At 44.8% G+C, this 13,147-nt stretch overlaps 1 pseudogene; it reads left to right on the top strand.

Moving 5' to 3' along the window:
* Positions 1–13,147, top strand: part of LOC115138792 (AT-rich interactive domain-containing protein 1B-like) — a 229,549-nt pseudogene that overhangs the window by 171,792 nt on the left and 44,610 nt on the right.

The following is a 13,147-nucleotide window of genomic DNA, read 5'->3' as shown; positions in this document are numbered from 1 at the left end:
AATCCCATGGTCCAAGTGGCTGCTCCTAAGAGCCGCTCTCATTTCCATGAATACTGTTGAATGTACTTTTTCACTCCCTCTCTCCCGTTGCTGCCAGTTGTTGTTGTCCAGCTAAGCTCTACTCTATTTGCCTGCCTGCCTGCCTGCCTGCCTGCCTGCCTGCCTGCCTGGCTGGGGGGGATCCTTGAATGCGTTATTTTCCTTTAGCAACTGTCTGCACAATGTTCCTCTCTCCATCCCTTTTCCAAACAATTTACACAGTGTTTTTCAGAATCCATTACGATAATGGAAGCAAAACATTAGAATAATGTCCCCCTTAAACCCATGCTCGCAGTCTAAGCACTTTCAGGCCTCCCCTCTCGCTCTCTCTTCCTCCCTCCCTCTCTCTCAGCCTCATCACATGCTCTCTCGCTCTCTCAGCAGAATAGGCCGATATGGAGGACGACAAATACTCTTGCCATCTCTGGCCTGCTTTTAACAACCCTACTTAGTAAAGACCTGGACTATAGAGCTGTATAGCCTCTCAGTGTAGTGGATCTGTGTGTGTGTGTGTGTGTGTGTGTGTGTGTGTGTGTGTGTGTGTGTGTGTGTGTGTGTGTGTGTGTGTGTGTGTGTGTGTGTGTGTGTGTGTGTGTGTGTGTGTGTGTGTGTGTGTGTGTGTGTGTGTGTGTGTGTGTGTGTGCGTGCATGAGCCAAGCGCAGCCGATCCATTTAAAGCTGATCCAGGATATTTAAGGCCTCTATCTCTTCTGATTGGCTGCAGCGCCAGCGACCTTTACCATTCGAGGCAGATTGGAGACCTTTTCTGTGGCTTCGCTCTCAGGTTTAGATTGTAATGAAATGGCTTTCAGTGATAATAGTGAATCCCTGTGAGGATCACTTCAAATGTCAATTTGAATGGTGGAGGGAAGCTGAGCTGAGAGCCTTTTCCATGAATTGAGAACTCATGGGTCCTGGAACAGCTTAGAATTACACAGCAGTCATGGTTAAATCGCTGTCTTATTCCCCAAGTGCAATTTCTGCACACGCACACACACACACACACACCGTTTTTTCAGCCGACAAGGTGAAACATCTTTTGATGTGCCCTTGAGCAAGGCACTTAACCTAATTGCTCCAGGGTCGCCGTTGACCCCATTCTCTGAGTTGGAGTATACAAAAAACACCTTCCCATTTCACACATGCTTACAGTATAATACACACGTGTACATGTGTGAAACAGGACCAATATTATTGTGATTATTATAATGACACACACACACACACACACACACACACAAAAGCAGAAAGCCCAGTCAATTTTGTGCGTGTGTGTGTGTATCGGTTGTTCCCCTGGCCTCCATGTCACCCAGTCCTATCGATGTACAGTGTATCAGTATATACGGCCGTACACACAATGCACTGCCAGCTTGCCATACGAACAATCTGATGACTATCTTCGAGTAACAAGACCTAAAGACATTATAGAGGATTATAGTCAGGATCAGCCCTCTACACCCAATCACAGCTTTAGAGGGAGGTTAGGAGAGAACAGACGTGTCACCTGTTTCACCCTGCATAAAGAGTGGATCTTTAACTCTTTACAGAAAGGAGGTTTGTTTGTTTGTGTGTCTTTATGTGTGTCTACATAGGCTGCAATACTCTTAAGCACAGTCCGTAGTCAGTGCTATCTCTCTGTGGGTTCCAGGCTTTATGTCCAACATGCAGAGAAACCAGTGTGGCTCCCAGTTTGCAACACCACCACCTCAGTCGGGGCCTTCCATGTCCCCTCACCCCTCTCCTGGTCCTGGTCCTGGAGGACAAATGTACCCAGGGATGGGGCCCAGGCCCTACCTCCAGGGTGGCTCCAGTGGCCCCTACGGACCCCAGGGATCCCAGGCAAACCAGTATGGACCCCAAGGTAGGAGCACTACAGCTGTTGTTTCATTATACTTATCTACTTTTACACTATGTATGCAGTGGATTCGGCTATTTCAGTCACACCTGTTTGTGACAGGTGTATAAAATCGAGCACACAGCCATGCAACCTCCATAGACAAACACTGGCAGTAGAATGGCCTTACTGAAGAGCTCAGTGACTTTTAACATGGCACCGTCATAGGATGCCACCTTTCCAACAAATAATTTCATCAAATGTCTGCCCTGCTAGAGCTGCCCGGGTCAACTAAGTGCTGTAATTGTGAAGTGGAAACGTCTAGGAGCAACAACGGCTCAGCTGCAAAGTCGTAGGCCACACAAGCTCACAGAACGGGACCGCCAAGTGCTGAAGCGTGAAGCGTGTAAAACCGTCTGTCCTCGGTTACAACACCCACTAACGAGTTCCAAACTGCCTCTGGAAGCAACATCAGCACAAGAACTGTTCGTCGGGAGCTTCATAAGTGGGTTTCCATGGCCGAGCAGCCACACACAAGCCTAAGATCACCATGCCACCAATGCCAAGTGATGGCTGAAGTGGTGTAAAGCTCACCGCCATTGGACTGAATCATGCTTCACCATTTGGCAACCCTACGGCCGAATCTGTGTTTGGCAGATGCCAGAAGAGCGCTACCTGCCCAAATGCATGGTGCAAACTGTAAAGTTTGTTGGAGGAAGTATAATAGTCTGGGGCTGTTTTTCATGGTTCGGGCGAGGCTCCTTAGTTCTAGTGAAGGGAAATCTTAACGCTACATTTGTGGCAACAGTTTGGGAAAGGCCTTTTCCTGTTTCAGCATGACAATGCCCCCGTGAACAAAGCGAGGCCCATACAGAAATGGTTTGCACAGAGCACTGACCTCAACTCGTCGAACACCTTTGGGATGAATTGGAACGCTGACTGCGAGCCAGGCCTTAATCGCCCAACTTCACTAATGCTCTTGTGGCTGAATGGAAGCAAGTCCCCACTGCAAAGTTACAATATCTAGTGGAAAGCCTTCCCAGAAGAGTGAAGGCTGTTATAGCAGGGATGGGCCAACTCCATATTAATTGCTATGATTTTGGAATGAGATGTTTGACGAGCAGGTGTCCACATACTTTTGGTCATGTAGTGTATATAACAGAACAGTTAGTAACTCTGGTATACAGTAAGAGTATGAACGGGTCATGGCTCATGAGTAAGAATCCCTCTAAATGGATCCACTTACTGAGGAATGGCATTGGTATTTCCATATTCAACCAGCACTACTTGGCAGCCACTGAAGACATTTTATTCTCTTGTATTTGAGAGAAAAAGTTGCGGACCGTCAACTCCCCCCCCCCCCCCCCTCACTATGGGATTAAGCCATTCGTCAGAATATTCATGAAGCACTTGAACTCTAGACGCTACCCATGCCTATGTCATTATTGGATTAAAGACAGATTGACGTGGCAGGCCCGGCTGATAAAACGTGTTTTCTGAGCTCAGTGATGTTGTTCAATGCCATTACTGGGGTCAGTATTTTTAAGTTGCCCACAGAAATGGGTTAGTGTTTTAATTGCCCACCAACGTCATTAAAGCCAATGAGGAGGTCAGTTTGATGTTGTCATCCTTTGACCTGTGGTAGACTTGTGGGAAACAGTAGAGAGGATACTTCTAGTCTGAGAGTGCATTTCAAATCAGTATTCGTACCATAGTCTTTCCCCCGTGGTCAAATAAAATTACAGAATGGTTTGAAAAAGGAGTCATAAGCTGTGTTGGAATACTCATACTAACCCCACTAACCGTACTATTTGTGACATAAATTGAGTATATAGTGTGCTTATTGCTCATAGTATGGATATACTGTAGTTAGTATGCCAAATGTTCTCAGATGTTGTACTACATTCGCCAAAATACGAAGTATACAAGCAATGGACACTATTTCCGTGCTTTCAGGCCCCATAATACAATTCTTCCAAAAATGTGCGTTGCTTCACACCATTTTCAGATTGAAAGAAAATGGCGGAAAATGTGCTGCTGAAGTCCGACGAGAGCAGATACAAATGCATTGCTTTAACTAATTATGGCAAAATGTTAAGAAAATGTTGAGCAATGTAATAAAGTAATGACTTTTCAAATAAGTTACGTTACACGTTATGTTGGCTGACAATTTGTAAGCTACGCTGTCCTTTGGAACCGCATTGCATATCAATACAGCAGTATGTGCTGGTATGTTAGCTAGCTACCTAACGAGTTGGCTACTAATACATCGAACTTGCCAGTATATTAACTATATGCGATCTAACTAACTAGCCAACATTTATTGACTTGAATATACACGTAATTCTTAGCTTAGCTAAGTGGTATAGTCGTTGTGCGTTCTCAATGGACATTGTGAATTCGGGTGTGTTTGTAAATTTGTTCTGGCTACTCTCATTTGAGTGTGCCAGAGCACAGAATAACTGATGAATTTACGAACACTCACAACACCTGTTGAATATGGCCGGTGTCAGTCAACGTTGGAAAAAAAGCATAATTAAGTTGTTGCCAGCAGCATAGTTACAGTCACCGACACTCTGGATAACATGAAAACAGCCTAACCAACTCTGCTAGTGCGAGTAAAATGGTCAGAGTGAGGTGTTCTCTCATTTGTGTCTGGTACTAGCTATCAAGCTAACCAACGTTAGCCAATTAGCTTGGGTGCTTGACTGCAGTTGTGAGGTCACGAACACACCCAAAGTTATAATATGTCTAGCTAGTAATTTGTTATGATAATAAGCTAGCAAGGGGTTGTATAGCAACAGCATCAACTTCCAGTAGACAGGCCTGGCACTAGTACGCTCAACTGAAAGGATACAGTTCTTTTAAAGTATACTAAAATTAACTAATAGTATGTAGTACATTTTCTTTTATTTATTTTTTATTTCACCTTTATTTAACCAGGTAGGCTAGTTGAGAACAAGTTCTCATTTACAACTGCGACCTGGCCAAGATAAAGCATAGCAGTGTGAACAGACAACACAGAGTTACACATGGAGTAAACTATTAACAAGTCAATAACACAGTAGGAAAAAAAAAGAGAGTCTATATACATTGTGTGCAAAAGGCATGAGGAGGTAGGCGAATAATTACAATTTTGCAGATTAACACTGGAGTGATAAATGATCAGATGGTCATGTACAGGTAGAGATACTGGTGTGCAAAAGAGCAGAAAAGTAAATAAATATAAACAGTATGGGGATGAGGTAGGTAAATGGGTGGGCTATTTACCAATAGACTATGTACAGCTGCAGCGATCAGTTAGCTGCTCAGATAGCAGATGTTTGAAGTTGGTGAGGGAGATAAAAGTCTCCAACTTCAGCGATTTTTTGCAATTCGTTCCAGTCACAGGCAGCAGAGAACTGGAAGGAAAGGCGGCCAAATGAGGTGTTGGCTTTAGGGATCAGTGAGATACATACAGTACCAGTCAAAAGTTTGGACACACCTACTCATTCCAGGGTTTTTATTTATTTGTACTATTTTCTGCATTGTAGAATAATAGTGAAGATATCAATAAAATAACACATGGAATCATTTAGTAACCAAAAAATTGTTGGCCACCCTTTGCCTTCATAACAGCTTCACTCTTGGCATTCTCTCAACCTGCTTCATAAGGTAGTCACTTGGAATGCATTTCAATTAACAGGTGTGCCTTGTTAAAGTTAATTTGTGGAATTTATTTCCTTCTTAATGCCTTTGAGCCAATCATTTGTGTTGTGACAAGGTGGGGGTGGGAAGATAGCATGGCATGAACAGCTCAAATAAGCAAAGAGAAACAACAGTCCATCATTACTTTAAGACATGAAGGTCAGTCAATACGGAAAATTTCAAGAACTTTAAAAGTTTCTTCAAGTGCAGTTGCAGAAACCATCAAGCTCTATGACAAAACTGGCTCTCACGAGGACCGCCACAGGACAGGAAGACCTGGAGTTACCTCTGCTGCAGAGGATAAGTGCATTAGAGTTAACTGCACCTCAGATTGCAGCCCAAATAAATTGCTTCACAGAGTTCAAGTAACAGACACAACTGTTCAGAGGAGAACCTGAATCAGGCCTTCATGGTTGAATTTCTGCAAAAAAACAACTAGTAAAGGACACCAATAAGAAGAAGAGACTTGCTTGGGCCAAGAAACACAAGCAATAGACATTAGAACAGTGGAAATCCAAATTTGAGATTTTTGTTTCCAACCGCCATGTCTTTGTGAGATGCAGAGAAGGTGAACAGATGATCTCCGCATGTGTGGTTCTTACCGTGAAGCCTGGAGAAGGAGGTTTGATGGTGTGGGGGTGCTTTGCTGGTGACACTGTCAGTGATTTATTTAGAATTCAAGGCACACTTGACCAGCATGGCTACCACAGCATTCTGCAGCGATTGGCCATCCCATCTGGTTTGCGCTTAGCGGGACTATCATTTGTTTTTCAACAGGACAATGACCCAACACACCTCCAGGCAGTGTAAGGGCTATTTGACCAATAATGAGAGTGATGGAGTGCTGCATCAGATGACTTGGCCTCCACAATCCCCCGACCTCAACCCAATTGAGATGGTTTGGGATGAGTTGGACCGCAGAGTGAAAAGCAGCCAACAAGTGCTCAATATATGTGGGAACTCCTTCAAGACTGTTGGAAAAGCATTCCGCATGAAACTGGTTGAGAGAATGCCAAGAGTGTGCAAAGCTTTAATCAAGGCAAAGGGTGGCTACTTTGAAGAATCTAAAATATATTTATAAATAATACTTTTTGGTAACTACATGATTCCATATATATTATTTCATAGTTTTGATGTCTTCACTGTTATTCTACAATGTATAAAATAGTAAAAATTAAGAAAAACCCTTGAATGAGTAGGTGTGTCCAAACTTTTGACTGGTACTGTACTCATTAAGTATGTAGTATACATTATGTTAGTATGGGTATTCAAACACAGCTATGGTCTGTGGTCACTCAATTTGACCAAACACTGTGTATTATAAGTTATAGTGTGAATGAAGTCAATTTTAAACCAGTAACCTGTCAGATATGCTGGCTCTTGTTTCACCGGTCAAAAAGTCTTCCAAAACACACCAGTCCATTTCAGCACATGGTGGGAAAAATTCTTTGAATACCTCTTTGCAATTAAAGTGTCTTTTCGAGTTGAGTGTTCTCTATGCGGCTGTAGAAAGCAGCAGTCACTCCCATATCTTTGCATCTGATTTTGTGTTTAGTTCCCCTGGATGTGCACCAAAGGACATTTTGGGGTATTAGTAATGTGTGCTCTGTGTCACTGTGATGAAGGCACCATCCATGTGTGTGTTTTTCTAATATCGCTGAGACCCTGACATTAGTTCCATGTTGATTAATAGCTCTAATGCATGTGGTATTTGGCCTATCTCCTCCCACTCTTATGTGCTAATGTGACTTAGCTGGGATGACAGCCAGTGGCTGAGGCAGAACAAAACTGAAATATAAAAAAGTCTGGAGTCGGATGAGCGCGAAACGCTGCACAGCTGACAGTAGGGATGTTCTCGCCAGTGACAAGCCAACCCCGCCACCCCCATACACTCTAAAGACAGAGTACACACACATACACACGCTCTTCTCTCTCTCTCTCTTTTCATTTTCTCTCTCTCTCAACACACAAGCACACAGGACCCCCACTGAGGAACATGTGTGTTGGAGTGGGTCCATGGATCCCCCAGGCGGTTGCAGTGCCCTGGTGGTGGGGGTGCGGGGTGGGCTCTGGTTATGAAAGGGTTTGTTCAGACTGGTGTGTTCAGGCTGGTCTGTTCAGGCTGGTGTGTTCAGGCTGGTCTGTTCAGGCTGGTGTGTTCAGGCTGGCCTGTGTTGGCTGGGGCTTGAGCTGAGGTGAACAGGCCAGGCAGCTGCTGCTCATTGTCCTTAATGATGGCTCCATCTGCTTCCCGTCTTTCCCGTGCCACAAAATTACTAGCCCATTAAACCAACATGGAAACGCACTCCAAGTTCCTGATCCCTGCACTCTGTTTTTCTTGGCCAGTCTTGGCACTGCTAGAAGATCCAAGCCTCAGGCTGTGAACAACTGAACACACATCAGTGTGTGTGTATCACCAATAAACACGCTCTTTCTACACTCTAGCTCTCCCTGTCTCTCTCTCTCTCTCTCTATCTCTCTCTCATCGCTGACACACTCTGACACGCTGAGCTTGTACTCTGGCTAAGAACATGAAAACTGTCTCTTGTTTCATTGTGTAACTTAAATTGCGATAGCATTTGTCTTTTATCAAGGGAAAGGATACTACAACCTTCAGGTCAGCACAGGGAAATCCACCTACCTCCTCTCTACTAACGCAATGAGGTACAGCATCTGGGTTGACCACTTACAATGTTTAACTACAAAATATGTTGACCGCCCTTTGAACCCCCTTTCAAACACAAGAGGCCCAAGTTCTTCAGCATGATCTTGTACAGTTTGTTGATACCAGGCTCTGTTAAAGTGCCTCCAGTTGTTCCCGCAGCTGCTCTGCAGACGTGCTCTATAAGCCATGTACACTACAGTAGATACAGACCTGAGCTATGTGGAGCGTTGTAAGACAGAGTCAGTGAAAAGAGGAAAAGCCTGCTGTGCCTCTCCCACAGCTAACATCCCACTCTCACCCCCACCGCTCCAAGGTTAAGTACCCCACTGGTAATAGTCATGCTTTCGACAGCAGTTTGTGAGCCTGGATGCTTTGCTGAGCCCTTCTACCTTATTTGGTAAAAGGAGAGCTCAATCCCAGAGAGCCGCAGGGGCAGTGAAGGATTTGGGAAATGGGTTGGACCAAGTACGGAGCCCTGAGGTGCTCCGTACCTGCTGCACCATAGACGCCCTGCTGAGAGAGATGCTGAGGTGGCTCTGAGAGGATCTACCTGGGGCCTCGGGCCAGAAGAGAGGGAGGGAGGGCGAAGAGAGCGAGAAAGGCAGGCGGGTGAGAGGGAGGGAAAATTTGAGAGAATTTCTGAGGAATCGAAAAGGGAAAAAAAATCACTTTTACCAATAATTCTTCTCTCCAAAAGAACACTGTCATGCCCCCCATTTGTTTGTGTTCAGCAACATACTATTCAGTTTGTTTTTAACGTTAGCTAAGCAACTCTGGCCATTCTCTATGTCCTGCAGCTGTAGACTACTGCTGTGTAATCTGTGTTACGTTCCTCGGTGATGGAGTCCACAGATTCCTGCTAAAGCCAGGGATGGGTGAGCCGGTTGTTAGCAACGCTGCATCCAGTCTGCTGAGGAAGCAGTGTCTGTAATCTGTTCGGTCACAGTCCTCCTTTTCCCGCAGGAGTGTGGAGATTAAATACAGCTCGGCAACAGCGCCTCAGAATGCATGACCATGCCTGGAATTTCCATGTAATTGGTATCACACCGCAGTCCTCTCTCTGCCTCTGTCGGTTATAAATACCACACCTCCCAAAGGCAACCGCAGCCTGAGACGGCAGGGAGGGCTGGGTCAGGAGAATAGTAAGGTATGGAAGAGAAATTATATCTCTCTGCCGCTTTTCCTCTCTGTTTTGCTTGTAAATGTGCCTAAACAGCAAAAGGAGCAGATAAAGCTGATGCTTAGGTGTGTGAGTGCTGTGTAAAAGTCTGAATGAGGACGAGAGGCCCCGCAGAGCAGCCCTGGATCATGTAGTGGTATTCTGGGTAAGAGATGGGCCCCTCAGTGGCTGTAGAGAACAGAGCGGAGCAGGGAGCGGCACCACTACTCCCCCCTGAAGTAGCACCCTGGCATGGCACCAGCTGCATTACCAGCCATCTTGAAAATGAACTATTATCACGCTGAAGAAGAACACCTCACAGGACAGTAAATCCTTCTCGTCCGCCTGAAAAAAGCCCCAAAAATTAGAATACGAACAAGATTTTTCTCTCAAATAGCTGCTTGAAGTGTATCTCTGGTCACCCTAAACACAGCTCTTAAACTGAAGATAGTCTCTTAAATGTCAAAACAGTATGATTGTTGAACTCTGTGCAGGACACATGTACATTTCTATGTGATCCTTCCTCGTCCATACGACTCTCACGGTAGCGTTTAAAGTGTAAACCACAGCAGATTAGGAAAGCCTTTATGGAAACTTCACAGGTTCTGTCTCTTGCTCTTTTCTGATTGGCAGCCTGGATGCTAAAGATGGAAAAACCCAGTTGGAATATCCAAATGGGCCTCAGTGATGGGCCTCACACAAATGGGCCTCACACAACAACACACACACAAAAAGAGCACTGAAAAGCAATGGAGCAGAGCCAGAGCCCAACCAGTGTTGGGGTTCAGCAGCTGGGCGGTGTGGGCCGCTGACTCAGGCGTTTCAGATACAGCACGTACAGTACAATGAGGAGGAGATGGAGGATACCACAAGACAGATGATTCCCAGGGTTCTCAACAACGTCACTGCTGAAAAGAGAGTGGAATGGTACTGTGCGTCACTGCATATACACACATGCGCACACACATCCACACACACCCTATCCATGTTTTAATACATCCTCCTGTGCTTGTCCTCCAACCACCTTTTTCTTTTAACGGTTCCTTTTTTGGAAAGTTGGCAATGAGGCCCCAAAACCCTTGACAGGTGTCAACTGTGTTCCAAATCAGCCAGACTCCCCAGATACGTATCTGGCACTCTACATTTCCTGCTACACTACATTTCATCACACTTTCTGGGCAAATTCAACTGGAGCAGCAGAGTTTCATGGGAAAGACTTGTTTTGATTCGATATAAATCCCGTCTCCGAGGGGGGATTTTTTTTCTGTTGGACTCGCAGGCTTACGTCATAAGGAATGTCTTTCCTCTGAAGCAGCTCGAGGACACCAAGAGCTATTTCCATTTTTGGAGTCTGTTCCATGCGCCGAGTATTGTCATTGAACTTTCCTCATTCAGGTTTAAAGGGACTTGATCCCCTTTTCCAGACATATTCTCAGAGGATTAGGCTTTGAGCCCCGACTAAAGCACTCTTAATCAAATCAAAATAAATAGCCCCCTTCACAAAAGGGACTCCACATTTTCCGTGTGTGTGTGGTGTGTGCGCACATGCATGCATGTGTGTGTGTTTTCTTGAATGTTTGTGACTCCTTTTCCAGCTGGTTCTGGAGTGTGTTAAGCCTAAATGCAGGGGTTTAAATGTGCGTTAGGAAGGCTGGTGCCATTATGGCTGCTGGGGCAGGAAGAAAGCCTTTACTGCAGATTACAGTGGCTCTCAAGTGTTTCTCAAACTCAAGCTTTGCAATTGTTCACATGGTGATTCAGCATCCCTCCCCTCCCATAGATGCCAAATCTGCAGCCAATATATCAATGGCTTCAGTAAAACAAACAACTGTATTCACAATTGCATAGATACACTCTACAGAGGCTATTGAGACAAAAGTGTAATGATGTATGTGTCAGTTAAGCTGTTTCATCTGACATTTGCTTCTATTTCACATATGATGTTGATTTTCTATCACAATATAATCCTTGTGCTGTGACGCCGTCGCTGCATACTGTAATACTATGGTCATTTAGCATGCGCTTTTATCTAAAACAACTTACAGTTGACTCATAAAGCATGTATAGAAGAGTATCCTTGTGTGCCAAGCCTTTAGGTTCTCCTCTGCAATGGATGCAGAGTGAATGAGAGAAAATTACTACATGGAACTAGCATAAGATAGATAACTGTCACTTTATTTATGCTGAGGGATAAACGTACTGTTATTGTTAAACTGGCCTCTGCTAACTCCCAGATGTTCTATTTCTCCTCTGTCCTCAGGTAACTACCCACGTCCACCCAACTACGGTGGGACCCCCAGTGCCAACTACAGCGGTCCCGGCCCTGGCATGACCAACAGCCTGGGTATGAATGCCAGCAGCCCCATGCACGGCCAGGGTCCCGGGCAGCCCATGCCCATGGGCCGCAGTCTTGGCGCGGGCAGCCGTCCCTACCCCAACATGGCCCCCAGCTCCCCCAGTATGCCCCAGCCGGCAGGCCCAGGGATGGGCCCTCCTTCACTGGGCAACGTCAACCGCAAGGCCCAGGAGGCAGCCGCTTCCGTTATGCAGGCCGCAGTCAACTCTGTACAGAGCAGGTGAGATGACATGTTCATTTTTTTCACCAGTGGTCTCTCTGATGATGTGTGATTTGTGTGTGATTTGCGTGTGTGTGCGTGTGTGCGAGTGTGATCTGTGTATGAGAGTGACATTGATAGACAGAGAGAGAAGAGGAGAGGAATTGGGCAGAAGGCTGATCACATTACTGCAATGTTCCAGTAATAATACTCTATTTGGAGAAGAGACTATTTTTACTACCCCCTGAAATAGTCTGCTAAAATGTTTGAGCACAGGGTATCACTCACTTATGTCACTACAGAGACTTTGGGGCTTTACGCTCTTCAGTGCGTAGTTCTCTATGCTCAAACTGTGGAGAGATATAGAGCAGCATTTTGTGCCATGGAACTCCTTCAATTAAATCTCTTATTGTTTAATACTAGAGTACAGTAAGAGATTCATATAAGACAGAGTTCCCCAACTGGCTGAATTTGTCCCCCGGGTAGTTTTTTTGACCCCCCAAGTTTTCTGAGCAAAATATCTATATAGATAGATAGATCTATATCTATCTATCTATCTATATCATTTTTATTTATTTTTTAATATTGGACTTAAAAACACCAGGAAATCATCTACAAGTGATTTTAATTTAGGAAATCTGTTCCCAGGTAATCCCACACATAATAGACAGACGTGATCGTATACACATGTAAGCAAGATTTGAAATGATTATGTTTTAGTCAAATATTGTATCTGTTTGGGCTTCTTGCGGTCATTTTGCAGTCAACAAACGATTTGTAATTATGTTCCGGCCCCCCGTCCATCCCCTTAAGAAGAAATCGGCCGGAGGCTGAATCTAGTTGATGATCCCTGATGTAGGGCTTCTATCTATCTGGAAGGCATTTGAAGCACAACCTCTCTGGTGAAATAATGTCCAGTAGAATATTGTGAAAAAAAAACAGAGTCGTTACAATGAACAACGATGCACTGTGTTGCCTTGGAAAACACTTAACAAGATTTCAAGTGCTCAAAACATGCCCTTCACATGTACAACACAACACCGAGCTACTTAGGAAACTCAACAAGCAGCGTTGTGAAGAACCTTGACACATATCAAGCAGTACATATTTATAGGGCCGGGACAATACCAGTACCGCAATATTTTTTCCACGGCAAAAATGAAAACACGAAGCAGACCTCGCTCTTTGGTCCTTTAAAAACGTGCTGT

Source organism: Oncorhynchus nerka, linkage group LG12 (assembly GCF_034236695.1).
Source record: "Oncorhynchus nerka isolate Pitt River linkage group LG12, Oner_Uvic_2.0, whole genome shotgun sequence".
Lineage (NCBI taxonomy): Eukaryota > Metazoa > Chordata > Actinopteri > Salmoniformes > Salmonidae > Oncorhynchus > Oncorhynchus nerka.
This window is presented reverse-complemented; position numbering and strand designations above follow the sequence as displayed.